Raw genomic sequence first — 22,158 nt, forward strand, 5'->3', positions numbered from 1 at the left:
TCTATTCAACTGCTCGTCCTAGTCCTTTGTTGTCTCTCACAGATTTACAATATCATTACCAAACCTCCAAATTTTTATTTATTCTTCCTGGGCTTTAATTCGTAATCCATTTTTTTCTTTCGTTTCCTTTACTGCTTGCTCAGTATACAGATTGAATAACATCGGGGATAGACTACAAACCTGTCTCACTCCCTTCTCAACCACTACTTCCCTTCCGTGCCCCTGCCATCTGGCTTCTGTACATATTACGAATAGCCCTTTCTTCCCTGTATTTTACCCCTGCCACCTTTAGAATTTGAAAGAGAGTATTTCAGTCAACATTGTCCAAAACTTTCTCTAAGTCAAAAAATGCTATAAACGTACATTTGTCTTTTCTTACCCTATCTGCCATGAGAAGTCGTAAGGTCAGTATTGCCTCGCGTGTTCCTACATTTCTGCTGAACCCAAACTGATCCTCTCCGATGTCGGCTTCTACCATTTTTTTCATTCTTCTGTAAAGGGTTCGTATTAATATTTTGCCATCGTGACTTATTTAACTGGTTGTTCGGTAATTTTCATACCTGTCAACACATGGTTTCTTTGGAATTGGAACTATTATATTCTTCTTGAAGTCGAGGGTATTACGCCTGTCTCGTACATCTTGCTCACAAGATGGAAGAGTTTTGTCATGACTGGCTCTCCCAAGGCTATCAGTTGTTCTAATGGAATATTGTCAACTCCGGGGCTTTGTTTCGACTTACGTCTTTCAGTGCATTGTCAAATTCTTCACATATTATCGTATCTTCCTTCTCATCTTCATCTGTGTCCTCTTTCATTTCCATAATATTGCCCTCAAGTACATCGCCCTTGTATAGACCCTCTATATACTCCTTCCTCCTTTCTTCTTTCCCTTCTTTGCTTAGGACTGATTTCCATCTGAGCTGTTGATATTCTTACAGGTCTTCCTTCAAAGGTCTGTTAAATTTTCAGTAGGAAGCGTCTATGTTACCCCTAGTGATATAAGATTCTACATCTTTACATTTGTCTTCTAGCTATTCCTCCTTAGCCATTTTGCACTTCCTGTCGATCTCATTTTTTGGAAGTTCGTATTCCCTTTCACCTGTTCATTTATTGCATCTTTATATTTTCTCCTTTCATCGACCAAATTCAACATCTCTTGTGTTACTCAGGGATTTATAGTAGCTCTCGTCCTTTTACCTGCTTGATCATCTGCTGCCTTCACAATTTCATCTCTCAAAGCTACCCATTCTTCTTCTACTGTATTGCTTTCACCTGTTCTTGTCAATCATTCACTAATGCGCCATCTAAAACTATCTGCAACCTCTGGATCTTTCAGTTTATCCTTAAAATTCTAGCTTTAGCAAATTCTTCAGTTTTAATCTACAGTTCATAACCAATAGATCGTGGTCAGAGTCCACATCTGCCTCTGGAAATGTCTTACAGTTGAAAATCTGGTTCCAAAATCTGTGTCTTACCATTGTATAATCAATGTGAAACCTCCCGGTGACTCGAGGTCTCTTCCATGTATACAACCTTCTTTCGTGAGTCTTAAATCAAGTGATAGCTATAGTTAAATTATGCTCTGGGCAAAATTTTACCAGGCGGGCTCCTCTTTCATTCCTTTTCCCAGTTAGTATTCACCTACTACATTTTCTTCTCTTCCATTTCCTTCTGTTGCATTCCAGTCAACCACGATTATCAAATTTTCCTCTCCCTTAACTATCTGAATAATTTCTTTTATCTTATCATACATTTCCTCAATCTTTTCCGCATCTGTGGAGCTATTTGGCGTATAGACTTGTACTAATATGGTGTGTGTGGGCTTCGTATCTGTCTTGGCTACAAGAATGCATTCATTACGCTGTACATAGAAGCTTATCCGTGTTCGTACTTTTTTATTCATTAGTAAACCTACTCCTGCAATACCGCTATTTGCTTTTGTATTTATAACCCTGTATTCACCTGACCAGAAGCCTTGTTCGTCTTGCCAATGAACTTTACTACTTCCGCTATACCTAACTTTAACGTATCCATTTCCCTATTTAAATTTCCGACCTACCTGCCCGATTAAGGGATCTGACATTCCACGATCCGATCCATAGAACACCAATTATATCTTTCCTGATAACGACGTGCTCCCGAGTTGTTCCCGCCCAAGAGGATGCTCAAAAAATGGTTCAAATGGCTCTGAGCACAATGGGACTTAACATCTGAGGTTATCAGTCCCCTAGAACTTAGAACTACTTAAACCTAAGGACAAAACACATATCCACGCACGACGCAGGATTCGAAACTGCGACCGTAGCAGCCGCGTGGTTCCGGATTGAAGCGTCTAGAACCGCTCGGCCACCGCGGTCGGATCCAAATGTCAGACTCTTCTTCTTGCTTGATTTTTTTGTGAACTTTATTTTTTCCCGGTACAATAAACTGACGATTTAAATTGTATTAATGTTCCATGGCCAATAAATACTGTAAAACTAAATGTGTTTGTTTATGGTTCAAATGGCTCTGAGCACAATGGGACTCAATTGCTGTGGTCATTAGTCCCCTAGAACTTAGAACTACTTAAACCTAACTAACCTAAGGACATCACACACATCCATGCCCGAGGCAGGATTCGAACCTGCGACCGTAGCAGTCGCACGGTTCCGGACTGCGCGCCTAGAACCGCGAGAGTTTGTTTATGGCTGCAGGTTACAAAACCTATTTTTCGCTGAGATGTAACTTCAACGTTAGCGTCAACATTAGACACTTCGTTAGGAATTTGTATGTAGCACAGACTTGTGTTTGTCTATTCTGAAGAAGACTGATCGTTTCGTATGTTGCCCTTTGCTTGCGACACAATTCAAAGTTTAGTATTGTAACTGTCTACTTGTAATAAAACTCATTAATACGAGCTTTTTGGTAGTATGTAAGATAGCTATACACAACAATGCATGCTCTCGGGAAAAATTATGGCTGTAGTTTCCCCCTGTTTCCTGCCCTTCGCAATAGCAGCAAAGCAAGGCCGTTTTGGTTGATGTTACAATGACAGATCAGTCAATTATCCAGACTGTAGCCCCTGCAACTATTGAATAGGCTGCCGCCCCTCTTCAGGATCCACACGTTCGTCTCGACTCTCAACAGATACTTCTCCATTGTGGTCTCTGGAGTGAAGACATAGTGTGTATTTATAAGTGAATATCTTGCGAGCTATGTTGTTGTTCATAACTAATTACGCGATGTGGGAATCTATTAGTTCCTGTTATTCAACTTATATTTTATTTAATTGCAGGTTCATCGACACCAATAAGTGTTTTACAGTAATAAAGGCCATTCTGATAGGTACTTCTGCTATCTTACCCATCATTTAAAGTCGTTAAAATAGTATCTGCAGAATTTACGTAGTTGCAATCTTTCATTTATAAATTCCTAAATAACATTCAAAATTCGCGATTGCGAGTGATAGGAACCTTAGACCACTCTATTCATGTGTATATTCATATTGTATACTGTAGACCGAGCAGTATTTGGCTTGTAATGGGGCAACTACGTATCCCAGCCCCTAGACAACGAAACCAGCAAAAATGTCTAATATTTCAACTCTGAATGAGAGGGTACGTAGTTGAGGGCCATTCATCACATTTTTCTATTTGAAAGCTCGCAAGCGCCCTATTTGTTTCTGCCTTGACGTTGATCGTTGAGACTTGGCTCCAAGCAATCTCTTTGCGGCACCATGGCCCTCTACGAAACCTGCGAGTACAAAGCTCTCACTGATATGTGGCGCTTTATGGTAGTACTGTTTTGATGTTAACTAAGCTAATATTTATCTTCCTGTTACTCTTCGCTACCTTCTTCTTGACCTTGCTGATCCGTAAGCCGTATTCCTGCAGTTCATTCTTATTAATGGGCCTTCTTAGATGAGTTTTAAAATTTTCCTGGCTAACTGAATACTGAGTGAAGTTTCAGGATTGCAGCCCGACGTCGTTTACTACACTCGGCGATATTTCCAGCTGCCAGTTATCTTCATCCCCATCACCTCAAACAGACGGGTTCAAAATGGTTCAAATGGCTCTGAGCACTATGCGACTTAACTTCTGAGATCATCAGTCGCCAAGAGCTTAGATCTAATTAAACCTAACTAACCTAAGGACATCACACACATTCATGCCCCAGGCAGGATTCGAACCTGCGACCGTAGCGGTCGCACGGTTCCAGACTGTAGTGCCTAGAACCGCCCGGCCATTTCGACCGGCTAAACAGATGGGGCCAGGGCTGTCAGCGACTAAAGTTTTCTGGCTTCAAACAGTTTCAAAACTTCTGCGCTTCAAACAGTTTTAAAACCTTAAAACTTATTTATTCTCTTTCAGGACAAAGTCGTTAAAATCAAACGTTTCGCAAAATAAAATACAGATGGTGAGTTGCCTTGGGTAAGAGATAAATGGCTGACTTGTTGATTGTTTCATACGAGAGTTATTTCGAAAAGTACGTTCCGATCAGTAGCGAAATGGAATCCACAGTGACAATCAAAAATGTTTTATTTGGAAACAGTTTCTACACCTTTCAGTTCCTTCTCTATATAGTCGCCACTCCGACTTAGACGCAACTTTCCAATGCACACGTCACAGAAAGCAGCCACCTGAACTTTCCAGCACTTCTCTACGCTGGCCTACAGTTCGTTGTCTGGACCAAAATGTGATGAACAGCAGAGGGAACCAAGTTCGGGCTATATGATGGTGACCAAACTCTTCCCATCTAAAACGCTGCACGGGCGTCCTCTTTGCCCCTGCAGTGTGCCACCAGGAATTGTCATGAAGCAGGAGATGCATAACAAGTACGTTATATGGGGGTTGCATGAAACCAGGTGAAACCTCTCAGGAGGCACCCATACGTGGCTAGAGATATTATTGTTTTAGGTATATTTACGTGCACAATGTGTGCTTGTAACTGCCAAAAGAGCGACGTGCATGCTAGGGATACTGTCCAACATATTTGCGCAAAGTTTCATCGGATTCTCTGTCATTTCCATTCCGCGACATAACGGACCTTACTTTCCGAATAGCCCTCGTATATTGGCATACAGAAGAATTAGGTGTTGAGTTTAGGTAGACTGCCAGGGGTAAGGCTGTTGTGGGATATGCAGGTTTCTGGATGGTTTTATGTGTGGATTGAGGGATTTGGAGGTGAGGTGAGGGAGAGATTCCGAAGCACGCCTTAGTATGTGGGTGGAGGGGAGCGGTGAGAACAGGAGTTCAAAAAGGTTCAAATGGCTCTAAGCACTATGGGACTTAACATCTCAGGTCATCAGTTCCCTAGACTTAGAACTAGTTAAACCTAACTAACCTAAGGACATCACACACATCCATGCCCGAGGCAGGATTCGAACCTGCGACCGTAGCAGCAGCGCAGTTCCTGACCGGAACGCCTAGAACCGCTCGGCCACAGCAGCTGGCGAGAACAGGAGTCCTCACAACTGAAGGAGAGACCCTATGCGTTAGACGTGGAATTACAGGTATATATCGGAACAGATTTCATAGTCGGGTAAAAGGAGGTGACTAAAAATCAATTGGGAGAGGACGTCAAGAGTGTGTAGGTGTAGTGTTGGCGGAATGTGTGCTATAGGTGCAGCAGAGTATTGGGGTCGGAGATATAGGGAGGAAAATATAGGACCTATTGTTTCAAATTTGCCGATAACCTAGGATATTTGTAGGTGTTTAACATAGAAGAGAAGATTAGGAAATATTATAACTTGTTAGAAGATTCGTGTAGGGATTGGTAAGCGGATCCGAAAGATTAGGAGAAGTGCGTGGCGTTCTATGATCTGCAGGTCTTGACAGAACTTTGGAGGGGCAAAAATGTATGCTATATGTGGATAGCAGAGGGTGGATAGTTCAGGATTTTATAGCTGTGGAGAACTGTGGAAGGGCGGAGTCCTGGCCGATTGATAGTATTAGTCTCTTGTTGTTTTTCTGTTAAATGATTTGTTGGTGGGGTTGGCATTGCAACTGGTGATCAAGCGTTAGTCGTAAGTATTTTAGTCTGTTAATTAGTTGTATATGATGTTCGTAAATAGTAGGGTGAAATGTGTGCAGCTATACGCTGTAGGGGTTTCGTCCTATTATTATTCCTTGGGGTTCAGAAGGGCTCATTTTGAGGAGCCACTAGTTGCACTTGGAGGTAAATTCGAAAATTTGGTGTGGAGGAACCGTTCAAATTTCTGGAAGGTACGGTAGAGGGCTAGGAAAGCTCCTGCATCCTCGGCTCTCCCAAAGCGTTTCCTACTCTTCGTTCCATCTACACATCCTTATCAGTTTCAGTTTATTAGTCCGTATTCTTCATACATTATGTTATCCTTCTTTATATGTGACAGTTTATATTCTGTAGTTAATCCTTGAAAACATGATCTACTTCGTAGTGTGCCAGAAAGGTAGATTTAGATGCAGAGAAGAATGGTTCAGCGTTCTATCTCTCAATGCTGTCGCCTTTGAGATATGCAATAACATCTTTTCAGCCTACATTGCACAACTAAGGAGTTGCATAGTTAAAGAAGTATTTGTATTATGGTTGGAATATTGAAAATAAACTCTAAATATGCTCCAAAATACACAAATAGACCAACAACGCAAAAATATACAAACTCTACTTGGTTTTAATTGTGGAAATCTCTAAATTTGGTAATTATCAGTTTCATATTATGGTTAGTAGTGCACCACAATTTTCTATCACTTATATTTTTAAAATTAAAGTCCACAAACTAAAATGTAGATCCTGTCGAAATTACGGGACATACAGTCGTTTCTGTTAGTGATCCATCAGAGAATCGTGGCTATGTGAAAAGTTTTGGTAATTATAGCTGACAGTTCGTAAGCTGATTTGCCTCCGTAGTTGGACAGTAGATGACCTCAGTTCCAGTCAAGGTATTGCCAGGGATACAGCCTTCGTGGTAGGTCCGTAACAAGGCGAATTAAGCCTTCCTGACATCTAATGAACAACGCGAACGACAGGTAGCAGTACCAGTTTTTAAAATGTGACGTTAAAGACTCGGAGGGCAGTGTAGTAAAGTATGCGCATTCGTAATTATCGACTGAGGATGAAACAGCAACTAGTGAGCATTGTGTGACTCTCTGGGTTTCATTGTCAGCTTTAGTTGTTTCGTTCATTAGCTATAAAGATTGATTTTCGAGCGTATTTGAATAAAACCTGATTAATATAGCGGCAAAAAATTTTGAGAGATGCTGCTTCGTGAGAAACAGTAAAATTGAATACCATAAACGAAAGCGTTAATTCTCGAATAAAATTATTAAGATGCAACGAATTATGTTAGCGCCTGTTTCCTGTGGGTCTCCTTGGAAAGGCAAAAATAAATTAAAATAGTTGAAGTGATGCAAACAGAAAGAGTAGAATGTGCTGTTAATGAAATGCACGGCGCATAAGTAGCTTATCAGCCCGTATTCTAAATGTTCCTCGATGGCTGCTGCCGAGCGGTGTAAGTGAATATCTGGTGTATGAATCGCAAGGCGTGACTGAGGCCGCAAACCGGCTCGGCCGCTGCATTTCGGTCTGTGTTCTTTTGTGCCCCGCTACTGTAATAGCGGACAGGTGGACGGACACTATCGGCCACCAGATCGACAAGCATTCCTGCCCCGCGCGCTCAGCTGCACACTACCATTTTTCAAGCTATCGACAGGACATCTACATCACGTTATCAACGTTGCGAGTGAGTTTTGGTATTGTGTACTAGGTTCAAATATCACCGCTCTCCAACGTTCCGCCAAAATACGTAAAAAGGTATAGTGCCGATCGTAAGCCAAGAACTGCTCCAACTGACTGAGTCGTTGAAGTGGATTTTAAATTATTGAGAAACTAGACACCAAGTGAGTCCTCGACTTTCGCTCACTGTGTCTAGAATATTCTTAACGGCACCAATTACTGCTTTCAAAACCACGGCTATGATTTTTCTAAGAACAGTAAGCTATTGTTTGTTTGAATACGCATACACAATTCCTTAGTCCAGTACTCCTGCTGTTTCTGTTAGACTACTAACTGCCGTCCGGTTAATAAATGCCTAGTGGGAATCACTTTTGATCGTAAAAGAACTGTGGAATGCCGTTTAATAAACACAGAATGGTAAAATTTTTCGATATCATTGGATTCAGTTTTTAAAAAAATCTTCGTGATAAGGAAGTTATTAGAAAAACAATATACAAAGGAAGATTTAAACAGTGTCACTGTAAGTACTAAAATTTATTTGTCTGCATGAGCAAAGTCATAATGTTGATCATTAGTTGCGACTTGTACACCTGATCACATCGTAATCCAATTGCTACGAGTACAGTGTATCATTCTACATTGGCCGCACTTCGGTTGCTCTCAGATCTTGATTCATTATACTGCATCTCCTGGATTTCATGTATCGGCAGTAGTAACTAACGCAGTCAGTTTCATAGTCAAACACTCAACAATTTCAAGAAACAATAATTTGTTTCAGATGTTCCGACACATTTATCAGGGTGGCTCACGCAACTGTGCACCCAAAGCAGGCTCTGGATACAGTCTTTGCACTGACAAGTGACATTCTCCTCATCTTTACGCACAACTCCTTATCGTGACATTCAAAATACAAACTGTTCTCGGCTGCACATACACCCTGTACAACGAGTTTCGAGAGACCATACTGAACGCATGTTTCATGGCGTCAGATTACGCGCCAGAGTAATTGCGAGTACAACACACTGAATTTTAGTTCTGTTAGAAGAATCAGTGAAGAGTAACGAGTGGGTTCCGACGAAACACGACTGTAGCGGCCTGTAATTCCGAAATTCCTTCAGTTATATTTAGCCTGTATTGCGCGTATGCAGACCAACTTTTAAGTTACTATTGTCAGGAAAATACTAAACCCGATGTTTGCTCAGGTAAGCCTAAGAAATAAACTTACAGGAAATGTCGAAGACTAAAGCCTAGTGTACAAAGCATCGTAAGACACCGTTTCCAACTATTTGTGTTTCCACTCAAACGCAGTAACGGGTGACAGTAACATTAGGGTATTTCGAGTAAGGACTGTTTACGCTGGTTTAAGTCCAGATAATCAGTGTTAGTCAATGGTAGTTGTTTATGAAAACATTTTAGGCAACATCCATTGTGCCACGTTCCGCCAACAGCTTGAAATAGAATATTTTTACCATGTTAATGATTTCGTTCACAAACCTAGATCACTGTATCGCAGTTCGCAAACTATTGTTGTGCCGGCCTGGGTGGCTGAGCGGTTCTAGGCGCTACAGTCTGGAACCGCGCGACCACTTCGGTCGCAGGTTCGAATCCTGCCTCGGGAATGGATGTGTGTGATGTTCTTAGGTTAGTTAGGTTTAAGAGTTCTAAGTTCTAGGGGACTAATGACCGCAGCAGTTAAGTCCCATAGTGCTCAGAGCCATTTGAACTATTGTTGTGAGGATTGGAGTGCTGAAAGCTTCCACCTGAACGGTGTTGAATTGTGCTATAATTATTTATAGCGACTGTTACGAGCAAGATGTATTTGCCCAAAAACCGGACAGCAACTATTAATGATGCCGGAGAAATAAGAACTGGAGTCTTTGAAGCGCAGAAAATGGCGTCCGGAGACTTTCGACCACGTTGTATTAAGTCGTTGTGCTCATTGAATTACTTTGGGTCTTTTGTACATCATCTTTCATCCCATGTCCTTCTTCGCCAAATTATCTGCACTTCTTTAATAATAATAATAATAATAATAATAATAACAGCAATAATAATTTCTAACAGGTGTTCGTTGCCATTAATGAACATCCTAGTTCTTTATTTGAAGTTACACGTCCAGCCAAAAGTAGCTTTTGTAACCTGCAGCCATAAACAAACACATTTAGCGTTACAGTATTTATTGGCCATCAAAGATTAATACAATTTATATCGTCAGTTTCTTGTACCCGGAAAAAATAAAGTTCACAAGAAAATCAACCAAGAAGAAGCGTCTGACATTTGGAGCTACAAAACCTTAGCGTTTATCGCAGGATGCAATCAGTGACTCTTGCTAATAATTTGAGCGTGTTTAGAGAGCTCCACACGACACAGGCCACGGAACAGACAAAATATTTCCAACTGTATCACCCGCAGTGGCGCACTGCTGAGAGAGGCGATAGTCCTGCGCCAGCACAGAAGGCCGAGACAACGAATACGGCAGAGTGAATCCAACGCAGCAGAGAGGTGTGGTGTGGTGCAGCTGGCAATAATCTTGATGTTTCTTCCCGGAGAGAACTGGCTTACGCCTGCTGTGCGGCAGGTTATATCGCCACTTTCATACACTGAAGCGACCAAAGTCGTGGGATAGCGATATGTACATATACAAAGGTGGTAATAATGCGTCCACAAGGTATAAAAGGGCAATGCAATGTTGGATCTGTCATTTGTATTCAAGTGATTCATATGAAAAGGTTTACCATGTGATTACTGCGACGGAAGTTAACAGACTTTGAAGGCAGAATGGTAGAGTTAGATGCAAGGGACATTCCATTTCTGAAGTCGTTGGGGAACTCAATATTCCACGATCCACAGAGGCAAGAGTGTGCCGAGAAAGCCAGATTTAAGGCATTGGCTCTCACCACGGAGAACGCAGTGGCCAACAGCCTTCACTTAATGACCGACATCAGCAGCGTTTGCCTAGCTGTCAGTCCTCACAGAAAAGCAACACAGCATGAAATAACCGCAGTAATCAATGTCGGACGTAAGACGAAAGTTTCCGTTAGGACAGTGCGGCGAAATTTGGCGTTAATGGGCTATGGAAGCAGCCGACCGACGAGAGTGCCTTTACTAATAGTACGACATCTCCTGCGGCGCCTTTTGTGGGCTCGTGACCACATCTGTTGGACTCTAGACGACTGGAAAACGTTGGCCTGGTCAGATGAGTCCCGATTTCATTTGGTAAGAGCGTTCGAGTATGGCGTGACCCCGAATTGCCATGGGCACAGATTGTCAACAAGGCACTGCGCAAACTAGTGATGGCTCCATAATGGCGTGGGCTGTCTTTACATCGAACGGACTGTGTCCTCTGGTCAAACTGAACCGACAATTAATTGCAGATAGCTATTTTCGGCTGATTGGAGACCATTTGTGGTCATTCATGGGCTTCATGGATGACAATGCGCCATGTTAACGGGCTACAACGGTTCACGATTGGTTTGGAAAACATTCAGAACAATTCAGGAGAATGAGTTTGCCACCCAGATCGGCGGGCATGAGTCCCATCGAACATTCGTGGGACGTAATCGAGAGGTCAGTTCAACACAAAATCCTGCACTGGCAACACTTTTGCAGTCATGGACGGCTATAGAGGCAGCATGGCTCAGTATTCCTACAAGGGACTTGAAATGACTCGTTGAGTCCTTTCCTAGTCGAGCTACCGTATTACGCCGGGCAAAAGGAGGTTCGAAACGATGCTAGGAGGTGAGCCATGACTTTTATCACTTCAGTAGAGTTCCACAGGCGGCCGACTTGGGAGGCTGGCGGTAACGCGGCGTAGTCTGGTTACTACTGCTTGTGGTGGAGTTCCTAAACGTGCGACGTCCACGATACGTCTTCGTCAATCACTGGCTCTGGCTCTGGCTCTGAGCACTATGTGACTTAACATCTGAGGTCATCAGACCCCTATAATGGAGAACTACGTAAACCTGACTAACCTAAGGACATCAGACATATCCATGCCCGAGGCGGGATTCGAACCTGCGACCGTAGTGGTCGTGCGGTTCCAGACTGAAGCGCCTAGAACCACTCGGCCACAAAACCCAGCTCAATCACTGGCAGAGAAACGAGTAACGTGAGAGAATATTCCCTCTTTCTTCCTAACCAACATCGATTCAGGTGCTCCACCCGACTCTTCTGACTGTCCGGTATGATTAAGCTGTCTCGATGCAGAGTTCGGCCTGCTGGTGGCCGCAGACCAACTTGACTAGGACTAGCATCTATCGTATGCCACGTTCGAGGTATTTGCAACCAACCTTCGACAGTTCAATTCGTAGAGAGTAGTACGTGGCAATACACAAGTGCTTGTGTTTTGTGTATAGTGACGATACGGCCAGCTTCTGACGGGTCTGATGAGATTTCTTTATTCCTGAACGAAACACTATCAAACTTCCTACATGGTAAACACTGGCCCATTACTTTCAATTAACTGAGCGAGAAAGTGCAATAGTTAGGGCATTGGAAGTATTTTCGGGTTGGTATTACTAAGAGCGTGTTAAAAGGTATTTTCAGATTCGGAGCCCGGATTATACGTCAGTACCTCTTTAAAAACAACACTTAACGATTCTTTTGTGGGCACCCAGTACCCACTTGCCCCTTGGTAAAGCGTGGTATGGAAAGTTCCTTGGCAATGCTAGAGTTAAACTGAATGTCAGTATCATTCGTATAGCTCGGATACGAAAGGTTACATTCGTCCTTTGCTAATGACCTCGGTGTCGATAGGACTTCAACTCCATAATTCCTCCCATCCTGAACTATTTATGTCTGTGTACTGCATTATGAAGTACGTTGACTTTAAAGGAGATGAATGACAACAACACCACTATATGTATAGCTTTGTGATACTTGTATGCTTATTTTCCTAATACGTGTTCAACAACCAGAGATGTATTCGGTCGTATTAGTGTCTGTGAGAGAATGAAAAATCTGAAGTGGAATGCACGCTTTTGTGAAATACGGTATTAGTCTATTTAATCTTCAGCCACATACCCGTTTCCGTAGCCGACATTGCTAACTCCGCGGCACTCGACTCAGAGGTAGACGATTAGAATTCTACTGAATGTATAAATTTTCACCGCCAATATTTAGCTGACCACGGAGCTGAGGTGTTGGGTTCAGGTAACTCATCATCAGACTTTATGCAAGTGTCCTATATTAAATTCCAAACCTATTCACAATGTTTCACGAAGCGAGAGTGTATGACCACTTCCGTTGGACGGAGACGTCAAGCGAGGGTGATCTCTAGTGTTGCTCGATGAGAGTAGGCTATGTCGGCCTTGCGATCTCTGTTTTCTTTCATGACAACAATACATTCACAACATTACACAGTACAATCACTCACCACCATACAAACACTTAACTGTTCATGACAGTTCAAAATGCTAGAAATTTTCACCAAACGCCCTTTTTCCTGAATAGGGGGCAATTGTGACTGAAGTAACGTACACCTCTTTCAACGCATTTCGTGCTATAATCAAAACGTTTTAAATTAATTTATATTTGTCAAGCGATTTCAGCTTTTGTAGGAATACTCCGTCTAAATTAGACTTAAAACTATATCGAAAATAGATTAACGTTCGACAATAAATAAATAATCAATCCCCTCAATATAGCAGATGATTCGAAAAATGTATAGTTGAGACACAGAATAAATTACACTACTGCCCATTAAAATTGTCAAACCACCAAGATGACGTGCTACAGACGTGATATTTAACCGACAGGAAGAAGATGCAGTGATATACAAATGATCAGCTTTTCAGAGCACTGACACAAGGTTGGCGTCGGTGGCGACACCTACAACGTGCTGACATGAGGCAAGTTTCCAACCGATTTCTCATACACAAACAGCAGTTGACCAACGTTGCCCGGTGAAACGTTGTTGTGATACCTCGCGTAAGGAGGAGAAATGCGTACCATCACGTTTCCGACTTTGATAAATGTCGGATTGTAGCCTATCGTGATTACGGTTTATCGTATCGCGACATTGCTGCACGCGTTGGTCGAGATCCAATGACTGTTAGCAGAATAGGGACTCGGTGGGTTCAGGAGGGTAATACGGAACCCCGTTCTGGATCTCAACGGCCTCGTATCACTGGCAGTCGAGATGACAGGCATCTTATCCGCATGGCTGTAACGGATCGTGCACCCACGTCTCGATCCCCGAGTCAACAAATGGGGACGTTTGCAAGACAACAACCATCTACACGAACAGTTCGACGACGTTTGCAGCAGCATGGACTATCAGCTCGGAGACCATAGCTGCGGTTATCCTTGACGCTGCATCACACACAGGAGCGCCTGCGATTGTGTCCTCAACGACGAACCTGGGTGCACGAATGGCAAAACGTCATATTTTCAAATGCATCCAGCTTCTGTTTACAGCATCATGATGGTTGCAACCGTGTTTGGCGACATCGCGCTGAACACACATTGGAAGTGTGTATTCGTCATCGCCATACTGGCATATCACCCGGCGTGATGGTATGAGGTGCCAATGGTTACACGTCTCGGTCACCTCTTGTTCGCATTGACGGCACTTTGAACAGTGGACGTTACATTTCAGATGTGTTACGAACCGAGGCTCTATCCTTCATTCGATCCCAGCGAAACCTTACATTTCAGCAGGATAATGCATGACCGCATGTTGCAGGTCCTGTACGGTCCTTTCTGGATACAGAAAATGTTCGACTGCTGCCCTGGCCAGCACATTCTCCAGATCTCTCACCAATTGAAGATGTCTGGTTAATGGTGGTCGTGCAACTGGCTCGTCACAATACGCCAGTCACTACCGTTGATGAACTGTGGTATCGTGTTGAAGCTGCATGGGCAGCTGTAGCTGTACACGCCATCCAAGCTCTGTTTGACTCAATGCCCAGACATATCAAAGTTGTTATTACGGCCAGAGGTGGTTGTTCAGGGTACTGATTTCTCGGGATCTATGCAGCCAAATTACGTGAAAATGTAATCACATGTGAGTTCTAGTATAATATATTTGTCCAATGAATACCCGTTTATCATATGCATTTGTTCTTGGTGTAGCAGTTTTAATGGCCAGTAGTGTATTATCGATTGGCGTAAGAGGGAATTTCGATACAAAAATTTTAGCCGAATATTATAGTCCATTTCCTTCTGCAGGTACTGTTATTTGAATAAAGTATTGTTCTTCGTTGCCCGAGAAATGACTTAACAGATATGTGAAATATTTAGTTACATTATTACGTAAATGTACCCCAAAGAACTTTTCAGTCTGTGGTTGTCTCTTATACTACGTTCCATTGTGTGTAATGCTCACGTTCCCTGAAACTATTGAAAGCTGTATCTGTTTACCGTCCTTGAGTGAGGTGAAGTAAAGGTTAACTCAGTTTTGGAAAGAGCGAGAACAAATTCCCGCGGGACGATTCTGATATATCCAGAATTTTACATTAACTCTTCAGTGGATTGAACCTTGCTTTTCACGTGCAGTGCTCCTATCTAATGTGCTAACCACGTGAGAGTCTCCAACCGCCCCCACTGGTTTTGTTCTATCAGCTCCCCCTTCCTACCCTACCAACTTCATACAGGTTCACCTGAATACTCTTCTGGGTCAGAGCTGTTGAAATAAATGGTGTCACAGAGAAACGGCTTCTCCACAGCTTTAAAAAAATTATTTTTCACGTTTTAGTAGAGAGATACTTGATCAACTTAATCAGTGACGCTCGGTCACGACTTTTTCCTGGATATATCTTCCTCGTTTAATTCTCCGCTGCTCCCGTACATCACTTCCGACGATACCGGGAGGATTAACCGCTGCCCGTTTTCTTCCTCATCCCAGATCTATCCGTGCTAGTGCTTTAACAAGTAAACGTTAAATACTAACTCTATTTTTTCTGCATGTTCACATCTCTCCAATCTCTTCACGCCATAGGTCAAAGACTTCCATTTGGAAATTTGAATATATTCGACAACAAGTCTCTTGAGTCTGTGGATTCCACTAGTTACTCATCTGCCACGTAATCACATTTTGCGAGGAATAAATATTTTCTGTGTAGATAGTGAGAGGTATCGATACAGTTGGTTTTCGTAAGAGCTTCGGGCCATTGTTCAGTAGAAATGGTATGTTTCATAGATGAACAAGCGCTAAGGTATGCACATTAGAGCTCAAATTTTATGGAGATTTTTATCTTGTTTTGGTCCATATTACTAACTCCAAGTATATGAAAACCAAAGAACTTCAAGTAAAACAGATGTATACTACAATATCGAAGATGAACGAGTGCTCCAAGCCCGTAAGTTATGCATTTTGAAGTCTATGTTTACTATACTTTTTTTTCTTGTTACTATCGAGACTACCACCTCTGGACGATACCTATCCTACAGTCTTAGTAGCAACGGTACGGTACACGTATTCCACAGTCAGACGTATCAGAAGGATCTTCACTTATGATTTGCGACCCAGTCGTTTCTGGACCATGGTCCCTTAACTCCAATCCATACATTTACCCTCCTCCATCATTCCCGAAAGTTTGTGACATCTTCACAGAATCGCCTTCTGTAGCAAGTTGGAAACAATGCCTGAAATCAATTCCGGTAATGGTAGTGCAGTTTTGAGAGTTCAACCGCAAGGAGACCCGTTGTCCTCTTGTTTCAACAGAACAGCCCCATTCCCCAGCATCATATAAAGACCTTTGTACAAACTAACCTCTCACTAGGTCTCTTATTTTGTTTATATAGGATTTAATTAATGACCCATAACTGTCATTTTAAGTACCATAATTTATTACCCAAGATGTCCGCTGAGTAATGAACTTACGCTCTGGTTTACACAGGTCTTATTGAATGGTCAAATGTTTTTAGATTGTTGTGCTACCTATAGTCCACTATACATTTAATATTAATGATCATAATTTATTACCCAAAAATTGTGCCTAACCTCCCCTTCCCTACCTTTTCGTCAGCGGTCCATTCTTCCCGGTTACGGCACAGCCCCAGTCAGAACTGTATGTGTTGTTTTGGTATCGGCAGTGCTCACTGGATTGAGTCGCGCATCTGCCATACTAACGAGGCAAATTTGCAGAGTATGTCATAGCGGTTCGCCTATCAACTGACTGGGAACTGACGCAACTGGCAGGTAATTTAATAAAAATGTGTAACCTCTGTGTAGATATACAGTGCAACATACGTACAGAAAACAACTAAGGGCATTTCTAATCCATGCTAAGAAGAATCACTGCTGTACTAGGATTCAAAGGTGGAACAATACGATACTGATCAGTTATCATAACGGTTCAACTCCTCAGTTTATTCACTATCTAATCAAAAGTATCCACGCACCCCACGTAATGCCGAATTTATTACCAGATGTCAAGAAATGTGTACATAACAGTATAAAATGATTTGAGCAGTATTTTGCTGCCAGTAAAACAAAGTAACTGCAGAATATCAGTTCAGAAGAGTTTGGTGACTTCGAACACTGTCTAGGTACTGTATATCACCTGAGTAACAAATTCGTCACAGATATTTCAAGCCTGTTAAAAGTGCCTAAGTCGACTGTTTTGACATGATAGTGAAAAGGAAATGCAAAGGGACAATCACAGTTGAACAAAGACCAGCTACACTTCCTGTGCTGAGGAAAAGGGAACATCGGGGGTTGTGGACAGTGGTTATAAAGAATCACATGACATTAGAAATCAATCATGAATTCGAATGTGCTACTAGAAGTCCACCTAGTACAGTGACTGTGTGCAGGGAGTTAAAAAGAATGGGCCACACATTTCTGCAGTGACAGCTAAGCGACGCTTGGAGTAATGTAAAGAGAGACGCCACTGGACAGTTTTTGACTGGAAATTAGTGATTTGGTGTGATGGACAATCTATAATCTTTGGCAGCCGATTGAGGGTTTTGGGTTTTGCTAATGCCTGGAGACATTGCCTCAGTGGTAACACCGGTTCCCGTCAGATTACCGAAGTTAAGCATTGTCGGGCTGGGCTAGCACTTGGATGGGTGGCCGTTCGATCTGCCGAGCGCTGTTGGCAAGCGGGTTGCACTCAGCCCTTGTGAGGCAAACTGAGGAGCTTCTGGACTGAGAAGTAGCGGCTCCGGTCTCGAAAGCTGATAACGATGGTGAGGTCGGTGTGCTAACCACATGCCCCTCGGTATCCGCATGCAGTGACTTCCCTGGGCTGAGAGGATGACACTGCGGCCAGTCGGTACCGTTGGGCCTTTCAAGGCCTGTTCGGACGGACTTTAGTTTAGTTTAGTTCAGCTCAATCCCTGGAGAACATTGGCTGCTCTCATGTGTAGTGCCAGCAGTGAAGTCTCGGTATAAGGGTGTTTTCTGTGGTTTACGTCTTGAGAAGATACTAAATGCGGGAGGATATGAACACGCTTTACAGCGTTATCTACTGCATACAGTAGAGGAAGATTTCTGAGATCATGAATGTTCGTATCGGAATGACAATTCACCATGTCTTAAAGTAGCATCTGTGAGACAATGATTATTGAACAGTAATACAGTCCTGGAAATTGAAATAAGAACACCGTGAATTCATTGTCCCAGGAAGGGGAAACTTTATTGACACATTCCTGGGGTCAGATACATCACATGATCACACTGACAGAACCACAGGCTCATAGACACAGGCAACAGAGCATGCACAATGTCGGCACTAGTACAATGTATATCCACCTTTCGCAGCAATGCAGGCTGCTATTCTCCCATGGAGACGATCGTAGAGATGCTGGATGTAGTCCTGTGGAACGGCTTGCCATGCCATTTCCACCTGGCGCCTCAGTTGGACCAGCGTTCGTGCTGGACGTGCAGACCGCGTGAGACGACGCTTCATCCAGTCCCAAACATGCTCAATGGGGGACAGATCCGGAGATCTTGCTGGCCAGGGTACTTGACTTACACCTTCTAGAGGACGTTGGGTGGCACGGGATACATGCGGACGTGCATTGTCCTGTTGGAACAGCAAGTTCCCTTGCCGGTTTAGGAATGGTAGAAGGATGGGTTCGATGACGGTTTGGATGTACCGTGCACTATTCAGTGTCCCCTCGACGATCACCAGATGTGTACGGCCAGTGTAGGAGATCGCTCCCCACACCATGATGCCGGGTGTTGGCCCTGTGTGCCTCGGTCGTATGCAGTCCTGATTGTGGCGCTCACCTGCACGGCGCCAAACACGCATACCACCATCATTGGCACCAAGACAGAAGCGACTCTCATCGCTGAAGGCGACACGTCTCCATTCGTCCCTCCATTCACGCCTGTTGCGACGCCACTGGAGGCGGGCTGCACGATGTTGGGGCGTGAGCGGTAGACGGCCTAACGGTGTGCGGGACCGTAGCCCAGCTTCATGGAGACGGTTGCGAATGGTCCTCGCCGATACCCCAGGAGCAACAGTGTCCCTAATTTGCTGGGAAGTGGCGGTGCGGTCCCCTACGGCACTGCGTAGGATCCTACGATCTTGGCGTGGATCCGTGCGTCGTTGCGGTCCGGTCCCAGGTCGATGGGCACGTGCACCTTCCGCCGACCACTGGCGACAACATCGATGTACTGTGGAGACCTCACGCCCCACGTGTTGAGCAATTCGGCGGTACGTCCACCCGGCCTCCCGCATGCCCACTATACGCCCTCGCTCAAAGTCCGTCAACTGCACATACGGTTCACGTCCACGCTGTCGCGGCATGCTACCAGTGTTAAAGACTGCGATGGAGCTCCGTATGCCACGGCAAACTGGCTGACACTGACGGCGGCGGTGCACAGATGCTGCGCAGCTAGCGCCATTCGACGGCCAACACCGCGGTTCCTGGTGTGTCCGCTGTGCCGTGTGTGTGATCATTGCTTGTACAGCCCTCTCGCAGTGTCCGGAGCAAGTATGGTGGGTCTGACACACCGGTGTCAATGTGTTTTTTTTTCCATTTCCAGAAGTGTATTCCGGACTATGACAGGACTGCCGAGGTTGCCGACGTACATGCAGTCGAATACCTTTGGGATGAGTTAGAATGGCGGCTTCGCTTCAGATCCCAGCATCCATCATCAGTATTTCTGGTTTTGGCTGTTGTGGAAGTATGGGTTCTACATCTCGACTGTAATTAAGACGCCGCATTGAAAGTGTCTCCAGCAAAAGTTAAGCCGTCATGAAGGTGAAGAGCGGACATATTCCATATTAATTTCCACTAACAAGTGTCCGAATACTTTCAATCTGATAGTGCATGTTGACGACCTGAATCAGTACTCATTCTTGTTCCTGTACTCACTTTAATTCTCTGCTTGAAATATTCTGACACAAGTGTTATAGCTTCTTATAACTATTTTTCTGCCATTTACCTCTTTTACTTCGACAAAAAACTTTTCGTATCCAGTCAGTTATTCAGATTAATAATGAAGAAAAATTCGTCAGCTTCTGGTCAGATACGTAGATGCTTTGCTGAACTAATGCCGACGCTGTCGACTTAGGACTTTACATTTTGCGTTGATCCATTTCTATGAATAGCGGAACATTTCTCGCCTCCTTGTAACGCGCTTCTTTGAATTCTTAACGAGACATTAATTCATGTGTGTCCTGTCGCACCTTAATACTATCGTGATTTCGGCAAACTAACGTAATACTTGATACGCATAGTTCCGGAAAAGTACAAGTTAATATTACGCCAATTAGACAATCTACTGGATGAATTTATTAATAAAGTTTTTGAATACTCTGAATTTATAAAACGTTTAACCAAACCTAAAACTAACAGGATTTTTATTAAAACAGTTATATTATTCCGAAACGCTCAGTGAATGTAAGGGTGGATCGTTCTGTGTAACATTTTGCACAAACACTGCACATCTTACCTTAGTCACTATTAAAATGACTTTAAAACATCCACTACAAGACAGTGCTTGTATTAAATACTGGGTCGAGGATCAGTAGAACCCTACTTATATCTATCCTGAAAGGACAAAAGTGGAAATAGTTTCTTTTTTTATTTTGCTACTAATACTACGGATTTTATTCAGAGCGAAATAATACTAACTGTCAGTTTTGCTGTTTTAAGGTAATACTGCAAAATCTTAAAACTCAAATTAACCACGAAATTTGACAAAAGGCCGGCCGTGGTGGCCGAGCGGTCCTAGGCGCTTCAGTCCGGAACCGCGCGACTGTTACATTCACAGGTTCGAATCCTGCCTCGGGCATGGATGTGTGTGATGTCCTTAGGTTAGTTCCAGAGGACTGATGGCCTCAGATGTTAAGTCCCATAGTGCTCAGTGCCATTTGAATCATTTTTGGCACAGGGATCATTCCAATAAACAAGTAAAACTTTTGTGTATCTTTAAACTGTGACTTGATTCAATTACTCTTCAGAATCAAAATTACAGAAGTTTGCACTGAGGAATTAACTGACAACTATTTCTGCAAACGGAGGGCGTCTGATTAATATTTCAATGAAGCCACTTTAGCATTTCTCGCAAAAACACTTATGCTGCATATTATTATTCTTTAATTAACAATATAATTTTGAAAACTGATATGGGGGAAAGGAAATTATAAGCGTTCAAGTAATACTAACACGGGCCTGATTAATGTATTATTCATAACTACATAAGAACAAATATCAGTATTATAACTGAGCCTCTCACAATGTTCCACTGAGAAAAGAAAACTTCGTCTTTTAATAGAAGAACAAATTTCTAAGCAGTGAGCAGCTAAAAGGACTCTTATGTTGAAGATACAGTCATTGCTCCCCACACGGAGTTTCATGACCACAGTGTGCAAGCTAACATCATAAAGATGTTCGGGCTCATATGCGGTTCCTCTTCGTCGAAATGTCTTGTATCAAACTCATCTAGGGGTTGAACCGTACGTGTCGCATTACACACACTAAATTAGACACTTGTGACCCTTTGGTTAAATTGTCTGGCTGATGGCAAGTTTGCGAAATACAAAGTTAACATAACATATAATAACATAAATAATAATATAGGGAACTAAATTAACGACCCATAAATGATGTAGGCCACACAGTTGCGATTTGGTTAGAAAAATGTTTATTCAGAAAGCAAACTAATAGCGAAAGTGGTCGTATTTGGAATTACTATTACACTCGAGCGCATATCCATTTGACACAGTTCGATCATTCACAATATAATCGCGAAATATAAGTTATCTACGCAAAAAGTTTGAGTTCATACAAGGCGCGTGGCTGATAACCGCTCAGAAACTAGTCCCGTGATAGCACACAACGCTAAATTTTCTAAGTCGTTTCACTTCCTAGCTGCCTTAAGACCGACCGTCCGCTTTCGCGCCTGCATCCGAACTGTACACTTTGGAGTCTCCAGCCGGTAATGCAAACACCAATCAAAACATTGGGTTCCCAGCAATGAAAAGAAATAATAAAGATAATAGTAAACATCCTAAACAGGCTATCATAATTAGACAACAGCCAAGTCTGCAGGTATAAGAAAAAGAG

This window comes from Schistocerca gregaria, chromosome X (genome assembly GCF_023897955.1).
Source record: "Schistocerca gregaria isolate iqSchGreg1 chromosome X, iqSchGreg1.2, whole genome shotgun sequence".
Classification (NCBI taxonomy): Eukaryota; Metazoa; Arthropoda; class Insecta; order Orthoptera; family Acrididae; genus Schistocerca; species Schistocerca gregaria.